This window comes from Peromyscus maniculatus, chromosome 14, assembly GCF_049852395.1.
Source record: "Peromyscus maniculatus bairdii isolate BWxNUB_F1_BW_parent chromosome 14, HU_Pman_BW_mat_3.1, whole genome shotgun sequence".
NCBI classification, from domain to species: Eukaryota; Metazoa; Chordata; class Mammalia; order Rodentia; family Cricetidae; genus Peromyscus; species Peromyscus maniculatus.
The window spans coordinates 59,010,131-59,023,105 of NC_134865.1; the positions used below are offsets into that span (position 1 = coordinate 59,010,131).

At 51.2% G+C, this 12,975-nt stretch overlaps 1 protein-coding gene across 3 annotated transcripts in view; it reads left to right on the top strand.

Moving 5' to 3' along the window:
- The window catches only part of Esrrb (estrogen related receptor beta), a 166,328-nt gene that overhangs the window by 139,086 nt on the left and 14,267 nt on the right, over positions 1 to 12,975 (top strand). The window lies entirely within an intron of this gene.

The window sequence follows — 12,975 nt, forward strand, 5'->3', positions numbered from 1 at the left end:
TTATTTTCTCTTTGCCTGTCTCTGTAGGGTCATCTTTGAGGTTTTTGTTTGTTTGTTGAGACGGGATTTCTTTTTGTATCTCAGGGTAACCTGGGCTCTCAGCCCTCCTCCTGCCTCGGTTTCTTGAAGACTGGAATTACAGGGAGGAGCTGCCAAACTTAGCTTCTAGTTTTTAATGAGATTATGCTTGTGAGGGTATTTTTTTTTGGTTTGGGTTTTTTTGTTTGTATTTTTTTTTTTTGGTGGGAAGGGTTGTTTGGTTTTTCCAGACAGGATCTCACTTTGCTGGAATTACCCTGGAATCTAATCTACTTATGAGTTTTTGTTTTTAGATTTTTAGTCATTTACATGTGCTAGGTGTAGTGACATGTGGCCTTTAATCCCACACTTGGGAGGTAGAGGCAGACTGGTGAGACCAGCCTGGTTTGCATAGTGAGTTCCTGGACAGCCTGAGACCCTGCCTCAAAAACAAAACTGTGTGTGTGTGTGTGTGTGTGTGTGTGTGTGTGTGTCTGTCTGTCTGTCTGTCTGTCTGTCTGTCTGCCACGTGTTCATGGTTGCCATTGTAAGCCGGAAGAGGGCATTGGATTCCCTGGAGCTGGAATTACACACACAGCTGCTGGGATCCGAACTCGGGTCCTCTGGAAGAGCAGCAGGTGCTCCTAACAGCTCAGGCACCTCTCCAAACCTAGGATTCTGGACCGCTGTAGTCAGTAGCTCTGAGGTGGATGCTGCTGCTGCTTGCATAGTTTTTATTTTTCATTTCTTCAGCGTAGAAGCCAGTAAGCGTTATGTTTTGCGGGCCATAAGTACTCAGCCCCACGGATGTAATGATAAGTTGGGCCGTGTCTCCATAAAGGTCAGAGGCTGGGCTTGGCCTTTGAACGGGAGTCTGCTAATTCCTTTCCTTCTCTACCACTGATAGGCGGCTTTGGGGCTTGTGGGCTCTTGCCGTCAAGGGAGCATCGTGCTCATGCTTGTTTCCCAGATGCACATGTGCAAGAGTTATTAGCACCCCAGGAGAAGGGTTTGGAGTACGTGTCTTCAGCTCAGGGTGTGTGTGTGTGTGTGGTGTGTGTGTGTGTGTGTGTGTGTGTGTGTGTGTGTGTGTGTGTGTGTGTGTATGTAGTGTGTATATAGGTACCAGCACACAAGCCAGACGAGGCCACTGGCTATCCTGCTCTATCACTCTAGGCAGACCCCTGCAAGCTGCAGTGGTCTGACTGCCTCACACAGCGCTATGTTAGAAGCCACACTAGCTTTTTACATGGGTGCTGCATGTTTTCTTGAACCCGGGTCCTCACATCTGTGCAGCATAGTACTCCTAACCACTGGGCCGTCACCCCAGCCCCCAAACCCGATTTTATATGGCCCTGTAGTGGGACCCAGGGCTTCACATGGGCCAGACGATCACTTGAAGATTTTAATAATATGTTTATTTTAGTTTCAATTATGTGTAGGTAGGAGGAGCAGGGTCTGTTCATGGGAGCCCAGGTGCCCATGGAGGTCAGAAGGTGGCACTGGATCCCCTGGAGCTGGAATTACAGGTGGGGGGTGAGCCACTGTGACGGGGGTACTGGGAACCGAACTCGGGTCCTCTGGAAGAGCAGTAAGCACGCCCAACAGCCGAGCCGTTTCCCCGCAGCCTGATCCTTGGGGAGTTTAATGTTGGACTTCCTCCTTTTAGATGTTTGTTTGGTTTTGGAGACAGGTTCTTGCTTTGTAGTGATGGCTGACGACTTGTGGCCTTCCTCCTGCCTTAGCCCCGAGTGCTGTGTTTTGGTTTGTTTGGTTAGGTTTTTTCAAGACAGGGTTTCTCTGTGTAGCTCTGGCTGTCCGAAAACTCAATCCATAAGACCAGGCTGGCCTCAAACTCACAGGGAACCACCTGGCTCTGCCTCCTGAGTGCTGGAGTGCTGTGGGATGGTCTGTATGTCAAATCTGTTGCTCTGATTGGTCAATAAATAAAACACTGATTGGCCAGTGGCTAGGCAGGAAGTATAGGCGGGACTAACAGAGAGGAGAATGGAGAGAACAGGAAGGCAGAGGGAGTCACTGCCAGCTGCCGCCATGACAAGCACCATGTGAAGACTCCGGTAAGCCACAAGCCACGTGGCAAGGTATAGATTTATAGAAATGGATTAATTTTAGCTATAAGAACAGTCAGCAAGAAGCCTGCCACGGCCACACAGTTTGTAAGCAATATAAGTCTCTGTGTTTACTTGGTTGGGTCTGAGCGGTTGTGGGACTGGCGGGTGACAGAGATTTGTCCTGACGGTGGGCAAGGCAGGAAAACTCAAGCTACACTGGGATTAAAGGTGTGCCCCACCACTGCCCGGAGTTTTAAGCATGGAACACCACACCTGCTTCATTTTTCTTTATTTTCTTGAGGCAGGGTCTCACTGTTGAGTGATGCTTGCCGTCCCTGTCCACAGTCAAGACTGATCCAAAGAAGTGTCATCTTTTTATGGACCAGGACAGTGACCTAAGTAGATGTCTCTGGCCCTGTTCCTTCTCAGCCCTGCTGCAGCCAGAGAACTCTGTTGTTTGTTTGTTTGTTTGTTTGTTTGAGGCAGGCTCTCACTATAGCCCTGGCTGGCCTGGAACTCAGACATCCACCTGCCTCTGCCTTCTAAGAGTTGGGTCTATCTGTGTGTGCCACCTCGCCCAGTTCAGAAGTCTTTTAAAAGCCACCATGAGAGTTTGTCCTTTTGTTTCCCACCTTCTTGAAGTTCTCGTAGCACTTAGAAAAACATCTGACTGAGGGGTCAGGTCTGCTCTGAGACTCCGCCATCGTCTCCTCTGCCATCGTCTCCACCCTCTCCTGTCTGCGTTCCCGTCCGTTCAGCTCCACCCTCATCAGCTTGCTTGCCCTCTCCAAGCTTGGCAGACCTAATTCTCACCTCAGGGATTCCAGACAGTGCCCTCTCTCGGAGTACAGGCTTCTCGTCCTCTCGACCCCCATAGATATCATTTCCTCCATCCCTTGCTATCAGAGCCCCCCCCCCCAGACCTTGTCATCGAACTTCTCCCTCTCAGGAAATGACCTTCTTTATTTATTTATGCGCTTGGCTTATTTTGTGTACTCTGCCATCGCCCAACACCCTGGTTTTTAATTCAAGAAGTAGGGTGGCAAGCTGCCCCCCCCCATTGGACTGTCAGCTCCAGGGTGGTATTGTGGTAGAGCGTGTGATTGAAAGGCCCCGGTGGAGTATCTGAGGCCAGCAGGCTGTGGTGGCACGATGGATTCGCAGTGTCTGTCACGGGCAAGGAAATGGAAAGTGGTGGCCCCGGTGACGGGACCCTGCCATGCTTGATCTGGCCCAGCTGTGCTTCAGTGACTTTCCAAGGGCCACCCAGCTAGGACATGACAGAGCTGGGTGGGGTCTAGGCTCCTTGTAGTTCTACCTGCAGTATGGGTTCCTCGTCCAGCAGAAACATGCAGTCCCTCCCCAGTAAGAATGGAGTCGAGTAGGGCTTGGCTGGATTGATTCTTCACTGTTGGGTGTAGTTTTAGACCTCAGTTGTGGGAACACAGGGATGAGGCAGGCGAAATGTCCTTAGTAGTGTGGTGCCGTGGACCAGGAGGATCTCCAGGAAGGGAAGTAGCTAGATACTGGGGTTCCCCTAGCCATTCAGGTACCCCGAGTCTATAAACAGTTGGCAGGAGCCTGGGACTATAAGGTAGAGGTGGTTGTTTTTTTGTTTGTTTGTTTTTGTTTTTATCCACTAGGAGATCCCTCCTTCCCCACAACCTCCCCCTCTCTGTCACCAAGTGGACTGGTTGGTTTTGTTTTTTTGTTTTTTGTTTTGTTTTGTTTTTTTATTCTTTTTGGTTTTTTGAGACTGTTTCTCTGTGCGGATTTGCGCCTTTCCTGGAACTCACTTGGTAGCCCAGGCTGGCCTTGAACTCACAGAGCTCCTCCTGGCTCTGCCTCCCGAGTGCTGGGATTAAAGGCGTGTGCTACCACCGCCTGGCGACTGGTTGGTTTTTGTCAACTTGACACAAACCTAGACATAGCTGGGAAGAGGGAATCTTCATCGAGAAAATATCTCCATCATACTGATTTGTAGGCAAGTCTGTGGATGTATTGTCTTACTGTTTATATAGGAGCACTCAGCCCACGGTGAGTGGTGTCACCCCTGGGCAGTGGTCTGGGCGCTGTAAGAAAGCAGGCTGAGCAATCTGTGAGGAGCAAGCCAGTAAGCAGCACCCCTGCATGGTCTCTGCATCAGAGTCCTGCCTTGAGTGCATTCCTTGGCTCCCCCCCCCCCATGATGGACTGTATAACCTGTGAGCCAAATAAGCCCTCTCTTCCTGAAGTTTCTTTTTTAGTCATAATGCTCAGCACAGCAGAAGAAAGCAAACTAGGGCACCAGGGTGAGCTCCAACCCATAATATCCCCCCCCCCCCCCCCCGCCCCCGGGAAGAATGCTCAGAACAGAGAACTGTATCACAAAGACCCAGACCCAGCATACAACCACCAAAAGAGCTTTGAAAAAGTATTCATGGCCGGGCGGTGGTGGCGCACGCCTTTAATCCCAGCACTTGGGAGGAAGAGGCAGGTGGATCTCTGTGAGTTTGAGGCCAGCCTGATCTACAGAGCTAGTTCTAGACAGCCAAGACTAGACAAAGAAACCCTGGTGTGTGTGTGTGTGTGTGTGTGTGTGTGTGTGTGTGTGTGTGTGTGTGTGTGAGAGAGAGAGAGAGAGAGAGAGAGAGAGAGAGAGAGAGAGAGAGAGAGAGAAGGCTTTAGACAAGAGGTTCTCAACCTGTGGACCCCCAGTGGTTGAACAGCCTTTTCATGGAGTGGCCCACAAAAAGAGTGGCCCAAGACCATCAGAAAATACAGGTATTCATGTTATGGATCACAACAGTAGCAAAATTACAGGTATGAAGTAGCAACAAAAATAACTTGATGGCTAGGGGGTCACCACTACACAAGGAACTATATTAAATGGTGACAGCATTAGGAAGACTGAGAACCACTGTTCTAGACAGTATATATGACCCCAGAGACCCCAGGCTCAGAGCCCTCAAGGAGCAAGTCCTCCATTCTGAGCCGTTCCCTTCCCGGCAAGGCCGTTCTCATCATGCAGGACTGAAATGAAATGATAACTCGGTGAACCCCAAGTCCAGATGCAGATCCTTCCTCTGTCACTCCTAACTGTGTGACCCCAGGTCTTGTGTATACCAGGCTGGCCTTGAACTTCTCTGCATCCTAGAATAGCCTTGAATTTCTGACCATCTTGCCTCCGCCTTCAGAGTACTGGGATTGCAGGCCGGTACCACCACCCAGGTTTGTGCAGCCTTGGATTGAACTCAAGGCTTTATGCACGCTAGGCCAGCCCTCTGCCATCTGAGCTACACCCCCAACCCCGCTTGACCTTTCTCTAGCCCTCCGTTTTCTCCTGATGACAGCCCTGAACTCTCTCCGTCCTCAGAACTGTCATGCAACTCAAACGTGAGATGAGCATGCTCAGCTTTGTAAAGCAGAGAGCCCTGTTCAGTCCAGGACCTGCTCACTGCATAAAGAGGCCGAGCATGGTGGAGTCCGCGATGCCGGTGGGTTTTGAACAGGAAAAGTCTCAACCTTGATGACCTTAGCAAGGTCAACAAGGGGATCCTTCTTGGCTTTAGCCTGGGACCGGAGTGAAGGAAGGATCCTGGCTTCTAGGCTTTTCCTCCCCGCTGCCCTTGGTAAACCTCCCTTTGGGGCAGACAGACGCAGTGATAGGGGAGGTCAGCACCAGCCAGGCTTGGGGCCAGGTGCAGGACCACGCTTTAGCTGGTTATTTTTAGTGCGGATGAAAGAAACCTAAACTGGCTGCCGCCCCAGTACAATCAGCTATTTTTGCTTTGAAAGACTGGGATCCCGGCCAGCCTTGGGGGAGGGGCTGCAAATGAGAAGCAAGGGGAGGGGGGGCCGGAGGATGGCGAGAAGTGGGAAGTACTGCTCTTCCATTAAGAAAGAGTGAGAGGCCCCGTTGGCGTCATGGTGACCATTCAGTCAGTGCCTGATCGGGAGCCCTGAGGTGCGTGCAGTGGATAGCAGAGGCCAGCAGCAGGTGGGGCATGGTTTGAGACGCTCCCCTCCTCCCCATGAAGCTTCTGGACCATCTCCTGGGCCCTAAGCAGGGCCCCTGCCGCCCTTGTCAGCCAGCCTAGCATGCTAACTAAGGCTGTGGAAGAAGGATCCAGCAAGTGTGACTTAGCCGAGGCCCAGAGCTCTGTCCTTGGGCTGGACGGAGGTGGCCCCTGGGTTCCTCTGTTGCTGCCATGCCTAGCAATTTGAAATTCATTTTATTTTATTTCGAGATGGGGGTCTCAAACTGTAGCTAAGGCTAACCTGAAACTCCCTCTAAAGCCCAGGCTAACCTGGAACTCATGTTAATCCTTCTGCCTCAACCCTTCAAGCGCTGGGATTACAAGCAGGAAGCTCCCACGGCCTGCTCCACATTGGGACCTAGGGCGTACTGACTCTTTATTCTGGATTCCTCCCCACCCCCTCCACGGCGTCCAGCCTGCCTGCTGTGTCAGACCTTGAGGACTCCAGAAGCCTCAAAGGTAGAGCTGGACCACAGCTGCCTTTTGGTGTCTGACTCATTTCACTCGGAATGACTAATAACATGTCTAGGCCATATTGGTTGGCCCATAGCCTCTCATGGCCATTGAGGTTGCTCCCTGGTGTGAGTTAGCTCCCATGGACTGTCCTGCAGTGAACACTGGCCTGTTTCCACCTTCAGCTCTCAGGTGGGGTGGAAACCTAGGAGTAGGATTTGTGGTGATTCTGGGTAGGTGTTTTGAGCTACCAGCACATCAGCATTCTACACCGCCACTAGAATTTTTACAGGAGCGTTTAAACTTTTCATCTTGAGAACACTGAGTTACAGTTGTGAGAAAATACAGAACGATTCCATGTACCCTTCCCCCAGTTCCCTTGTTTCAGTGTCTTGAAAACAGAATACACTATACAGCCAAGATGCTGACGTGTGACAGAACGTCCTTAAGGGTGAGGGATTTTTAGTAGTGGTGTTAGCATTTATTTAACACTTACTGTTTGCCATCGAAGATTTTTCAAGTGCTCACATGAATTGACATAGGATTACATGAGCTGTTAGCCCCGAGAGGTAGGCACCATTACCCCGTCCTAGAGTCCCAAGAAGTGGAGGTACAGAGAGGTGAAGACCCTTACCCAATTCCACTCCAGTAGCTGGGTGTGGTTTGGTTTACCCAGCTCTGCCCCAGGCCACAGCTCATCCCTTCCGCTTATGCTAGGAGCTCCCACACTTGTCCAGGTGTCTAGCACTGGCCCAAACTCAAAGACTCTGCCCAGGGTTGTGAATTGCATTGATTACCAATCCTTTTTATATTCATGAGATACTATCGAAGCATTAGATTTCTCTGTACATCTGGATGGGTTAAACAGTATACAACAGTAGTTAAAACAGAGGCCGTGTGTTCTTTAGTATTTAAGAGATCTGCAATGATTTCCATATTAGCATTATTAATACCTTTTTATGTTTGGAAAGTCTCCATGAAATGATAGGATCTAGTAATCTCAAACAGTAACTATAAGTTAATTAGTATTTTTAATTGCATTTCCTGATTGTGCTTTTTGGGGTATCTTGCTAATGTAAGTACACAAACAATAGGCATTCTTATTTCAAGACTCCCTTTTCTCTGTCTCCCCAGTTGGTGTTCGGAAGTTACATCTCAATTTAGGAATAATTACCCCTCATATCAGTGGAGATGACTTTGACTTCCAGACCCTCTGGAAGCCAGTAGCTTAAGCATCAGCAAATGAAGTTGCTTTCTTTTTTTTTCTGTCCTGTGTAGCCCAGACTGGCCTTAAACTTGGCTATATAGTTAAGGATGACCTTGAAGCGTTGATCCTCCTGCCTCTGCTTCCCAAGTGCTGGCTTTCTCCTCCTAGCAAGAAGCCTGGGGTAAGGAGTGAGAGACATATTCCCTGGCAGTTGAGGTTATCAAGTGTCAACTCTTGCTTCCATGTTTTCAGTGGCCTCGGGTGGCTGCTTCATGGCTGACTGCAAGGTAGTCCTCACAGATAACAGGGAAGCTGCCGGAATAGGCAACGGAATTGTTGGGACTGGCTGGAACTTGTTGCTTCCGCAAACAACCCAGAATGGCACATGGGTCTAAAAGGCCCACCTGCGGGCTCAAGGTGATAGGAGGAGGGCCAGCCTGTGCCACCGTGTCTGGTTTTAATGAAAACAGAAGCAGCTTACTGAGTGAATGAATGTAAAGCCTCGATGGGAAGAAAGAGCAAACACAGTTGACTACTGTCTGCGGTGTGCAGAGGCGTTCAGATATCCACTGCCTTTGGCCTCGAGGTACTGACAATTCTCAGTCCAGAGCAAACTTAGCAATAAAAAGAAAGGCAGAACGCCGGGCGGTGGTGGCGCACGCCTTTAATCCCAGCACTCGGGAGGCAGAGGCAGGCGGATCTTTGTGAGTTTGAGGCCAGCCTGGGCTACCAAGTGAGTTCCAGGAAAGGTGCAAAGCTACATAGAGAAACCCTGTCTCGAAAAACCAAAAAAAAAAAAGAAAGGCAGAAAAGGCAGGAAGATACAGAAAAGGCAGGAGAGATGGCGTGAAGCTGCAGAAGGTAAAGACTGCTTGGCCTTGGAAGAAGGGTGTCCAGGAGAAGTCCAGATGCTGAAGGATTGACCTGGAGAAAGTCAGTGTCAGCTCCGAGGCTGGGATGGAGCTTGGAGAGTTGTGAGGAAGGAAGTAGGAATTAGCCGGAGGAACTTCATGAGGGAGGAGGGCCTGCCGTGGACAGGTAGGACATAGGGATGTCGCGAGAGGAGCTGTCTGAGATGAACACGTCAGCCACCCTCTTGGCCACCACAGCTCAGTCCTGGGCTTGTCTGGGCACACTCAGCAGGAGGCAGCGGAGCGGCACGTGGGTGAACACAGGAGTCCAGAAAAGTCTGGACTTCCGTGGCAGGTCTCAGGAAAAGCCATGATCCTGGAAGGCCCTCCTGAGGAGGGTCCAGAAAAGTAACTGTTTCCAGAGCGTTGTCGGCAAGGAGGGCAAGGTCATTGGATTTGGAGGTTGGCACTGACTCTGTGCCGGATTTGTGCTCCACAGAGTGAGACGCGCGCTCGGGCTCATGTCCTCTGCTCCAAATGATCATTACAAATCGTGACCTGTGTGGGGCAGAGCTGTAGACAGTACTGAACCTCCTGCCCTGGGGAGCCAGAAGCAGGATGGGAGCCCGCCTGTGGTGGCTCTGGAAGCGGCTAGTGAAGTGCAGCTCCTGGCCCGTTGGAACCTCTTTGCCACACACCCCCCACCTCAAGGTCATTAAAATGTCAGGAAAGCCTGGATTCCAGCAGAGTGGGTCTGACCTCCCTAGCCCGAGGATGACACTGGAACTTTGTTTTGTTGTTGTTGTTGTTGTTGTTGTTGTTGTTTTTTCCGAGACAGGGTTTCTCTGTGTATCTTTGTGCCTTTCCTGGAACTCGCTTTGGAGACCAGGCTGGCCTCGAACTCACAGAGATCTGCCTGCCTCTGCCTCCCGAGTGCTGGGATTAAAGGCGTGCACCACCACCGCCCGGCTGACACTGGAACTTTGAACCACCACCTCCGAGTGTCAGGAAGTAGATCAGCCTGAACATGAGCACTGGGTTCCCTGGGCTACAGATCAGAGGCTTTCCTGGGTTTGGATTTGAACAAGAGCTTAGAAACACCTGGAACAGATGTGTTTCCCAACCAGGCTTTGATGTGCAGCCCTTAATTAGTTCCAACCAGAGACGCTGACGGGACACTGAGGCCCTTTGGAGTCACTGGCTGCCTGGCTAGGAAGGACTGGAGGGGGAAATGCAGAGGAGAGTTGGAGGACTTGAGATGTGTCCTGGAAGCTCACTCCTTGGGACGGCAAAGGAGCTTGGGTACTGACTCTGACCGGGCAAACCAGCCAGCCCCTCAACCTGTTCACCGTGTTTGTTAAACGAGGGAACGGCGGCCAGTCCGTATGCTGTGGGTTAGACGGGGTAATGGATGTAGAAAGTCTTCTGTGAGCCATGCTGTTCACCATAGCTGATGTGACTTACCGGGAAGTTGAACACGGTGTTTTCCTAAGCACCTGCTGGCTACCAGGCTCCGTGCCAGAGCCCAGTGTGGGCCACAAGCAGCCCCTGACCTTAAGGGACACGAAGCCAGCAGGGAAGACCCTGGTGCTGTGAAGAAACACCTGGCGTGCGTCCTCTTACTCATCGAGGCTTTCTTGAACACCCTCCAAGGTCTTTAATCAAGTCAGAGAACATTCCAGAAGGGACATCAGAGGTGTCAACTGCCTTCCCCCCCCCCTTCCTGTTTCAAAAGTCTCTCTAGCTGACAGCTGCCTTAGGGTTAGGTAGGCTAGGGGAAGAGGAGAGTCCCTTGGAGGGGCTTCTGGGGAAAAGAAGTGGCGAAAATGGGGGCAGACCACCCCCACTTTTTGGACTCAAGAATGAGAGCGCATATCGGCCCCTGGCGCATAAGGGCGCCCATGGGTCCTCACTGCCCTCTGGGAATGCAGTAGGGTTATACCCCAGGTTGTGTTGGCATTTCAAGGGGTAGCCTGAGCTTAGTTCAGCTGGGAGAGCAGTAAGCAAGGGGTCTCCCGTCTAGGGTGTCTCTGCCTCTATTTCAGGAGTGAGGGACAGATGTGAGCTGCAGTCCGAGCCTGAAGGATTAGGGCTGTGTTGAGGGGGATTGAGCTGTTTCCTGTGTCCCCTAAGGGCCAGGATGATGATGGAGGTGGAATCCAGAGCAGGTCCTCAGAGTGCCCTGGGAGCAGTGCCCACAGACTGCATCTCATAGCTCATCTTGGTAAGATGCTTATTTGGGGGCTCCGAGTATAGCTTGGTTAGTAGACTTTCTTGTCTGGCGCGCACAAAGTCCTGGGTTCAAACCCCAGTATCCCGTAAACTGCTCATGGTGCCGCATGCCTATAATCCCAACACCGAGGAAAAAGAGACAGGAGAATCAGAAGCTCAGGAACTTCCTTGGCTACTCAGCGATTTGGAGGCCAGCTGGAGGTACATAAGACTGTCTTGGGGGGTGGGGGTGGAGGGGAGAGGGAGGCAGGAAGAGGCTCATTTGCTCTTTTAACAAGCCCCAGATAATGGTGACGCTACTGGTCGGGCCGCAATCACCTCTGCAATCACTAGTCATTTTAGGCATGCTCATCACATCCCGTGACTTCCCAGAGCTTTGGCCACCAGCTGGGTCAGCCCCGGCCCACCGGTCAGGCTAGCAGAATCGTCAGAAGCAGCATTCTGCTGGTGACTGAGAGATAAATCACCCAGACCAGACCTCCAGTGTGCGAGGAGTACCAGCTGGTTGAGCTGACAGAGTCAACAGCAGAATCCAGAACCTTCCTTCTTCCTTCCCTCTTTCTCCCTCACCGCTTCTTGTCTGCACATCCTTTGCTCAGGTTCTGTTCCTAGAGAAACTGACCCAGACCCTTTGACCGTCTAATCAGAGGTAGGGCATTGGTGACAGCTTCTGGAGAGGCCCATAGACCAGGCTTAGAAAGCAGCAGATCCCAGAGTGCTCAGGAGCATCATCGCCTATGTGACCGGGATGTTGTGTCTTAGGGCTGCCCACACATTCTGTGCCTTTCTCCTTCCCTCTGCTCATCCTTCCACCTCTAAGAGGGATGAAGAACCCAGACCAGTGAAAGTACAGCACAGGGACCTCAACAAGATGCCCCTCCAAATGGGAATTAACCATTAGGTAGAAGTCGGGGGTGGGGTGGGGTGGGATGCTGAGTCTCTCCCCCTCACTGTAGTGTTCCCTACAGCCTTGTGCAGCAAGGCTTGTGACAGAAGTCCCATTGTGAGATTAAAGGACTGCTAGTGAGCTGAGGATGTAGCTGTGTTGGCGAGTCTTTGCCTGGTACAGAGGAGGGTGGGGTCCTGCAGTCCATCCCCTGCGCTGCGTAGACTGGGTATGGTGGCACAGACCTATAATCTTCCCCTTGGAGGCTGAACTTGAGTCCCAAGTTCAAGGCCAGTTTTGGAGATGACCACGGACTAGGCATGGCTAAGAAGTAACTAGCTCCCTAAGAACCAGTTAGTTCCCTCTTGTTGGCCATGGCTCCTGACTGCATAGCTCCAGTATGGCCTTTGCCCTCCGGAGAGGATGTGAGCTGTAGCCTTTTGTTGAAACTGGGTATGGGTGTGCCCCAAAGGCATTGTCCCACCTACAAAATCATGTCACTTTCAATTGCTATCATTCTCTAGGCAGTTTCCTCTTTTCCCGAGGACTGTTTGGATATAATTAGTTGTACATCCTGTCAAAGGGTATGAATGGGATAGAAATCTTCCTTCTATCAAGGGGCCATTTTGACTTCCTCTCGAGCAGCTTGGGATGGGCTGAGTCGAGTGGGCAGGTCAAGACTGCCAACAGGTCTACAAGTCTTCTGGGAAAGGGAAGGGCAGGCCTTGAGGTGGGGGTACTCTTCCCTTTCGGGGACAGAACAGGGGTTGAACTTGAGAAGAACTTAGAAGCCGAGGCAATCACCCTGCTTTCTTTCTCTCTCTCTCTCCATCTGCCGTTTTACTTTTGAGACAATCCCTTGTAGCCCAGGCTAGCTGTAGATTCCCTGTGTTGCTGACCATGGACTTCTGATCTCCCTGTCTTCACCTGAGTGCTGGGACTACAGGCACATGCCACAATACTCTTTTTTTTTTTCAATGCAAAGTGTTGGGGATTGAACCCAGGGCTTTGTATGTGCTGGGCATTGCACTGTGCCAACTGACCTACATCCCTAGTCCCTCTTTGCCAACTTTGTGAACTCAGCCCTCCCCGGATACAGAGCAGAACCAAGATAAGGACCCTTAGCAGAGGGCTTTATTGTGCCTTGCTTTTAGAGGTGAGGGCTCAGAGGCTAGAGGTCTCGGGGTGACTTTAGGAGGATGCTCCACCGGGAGAGGCGGGACCAGGCTTTGAGATG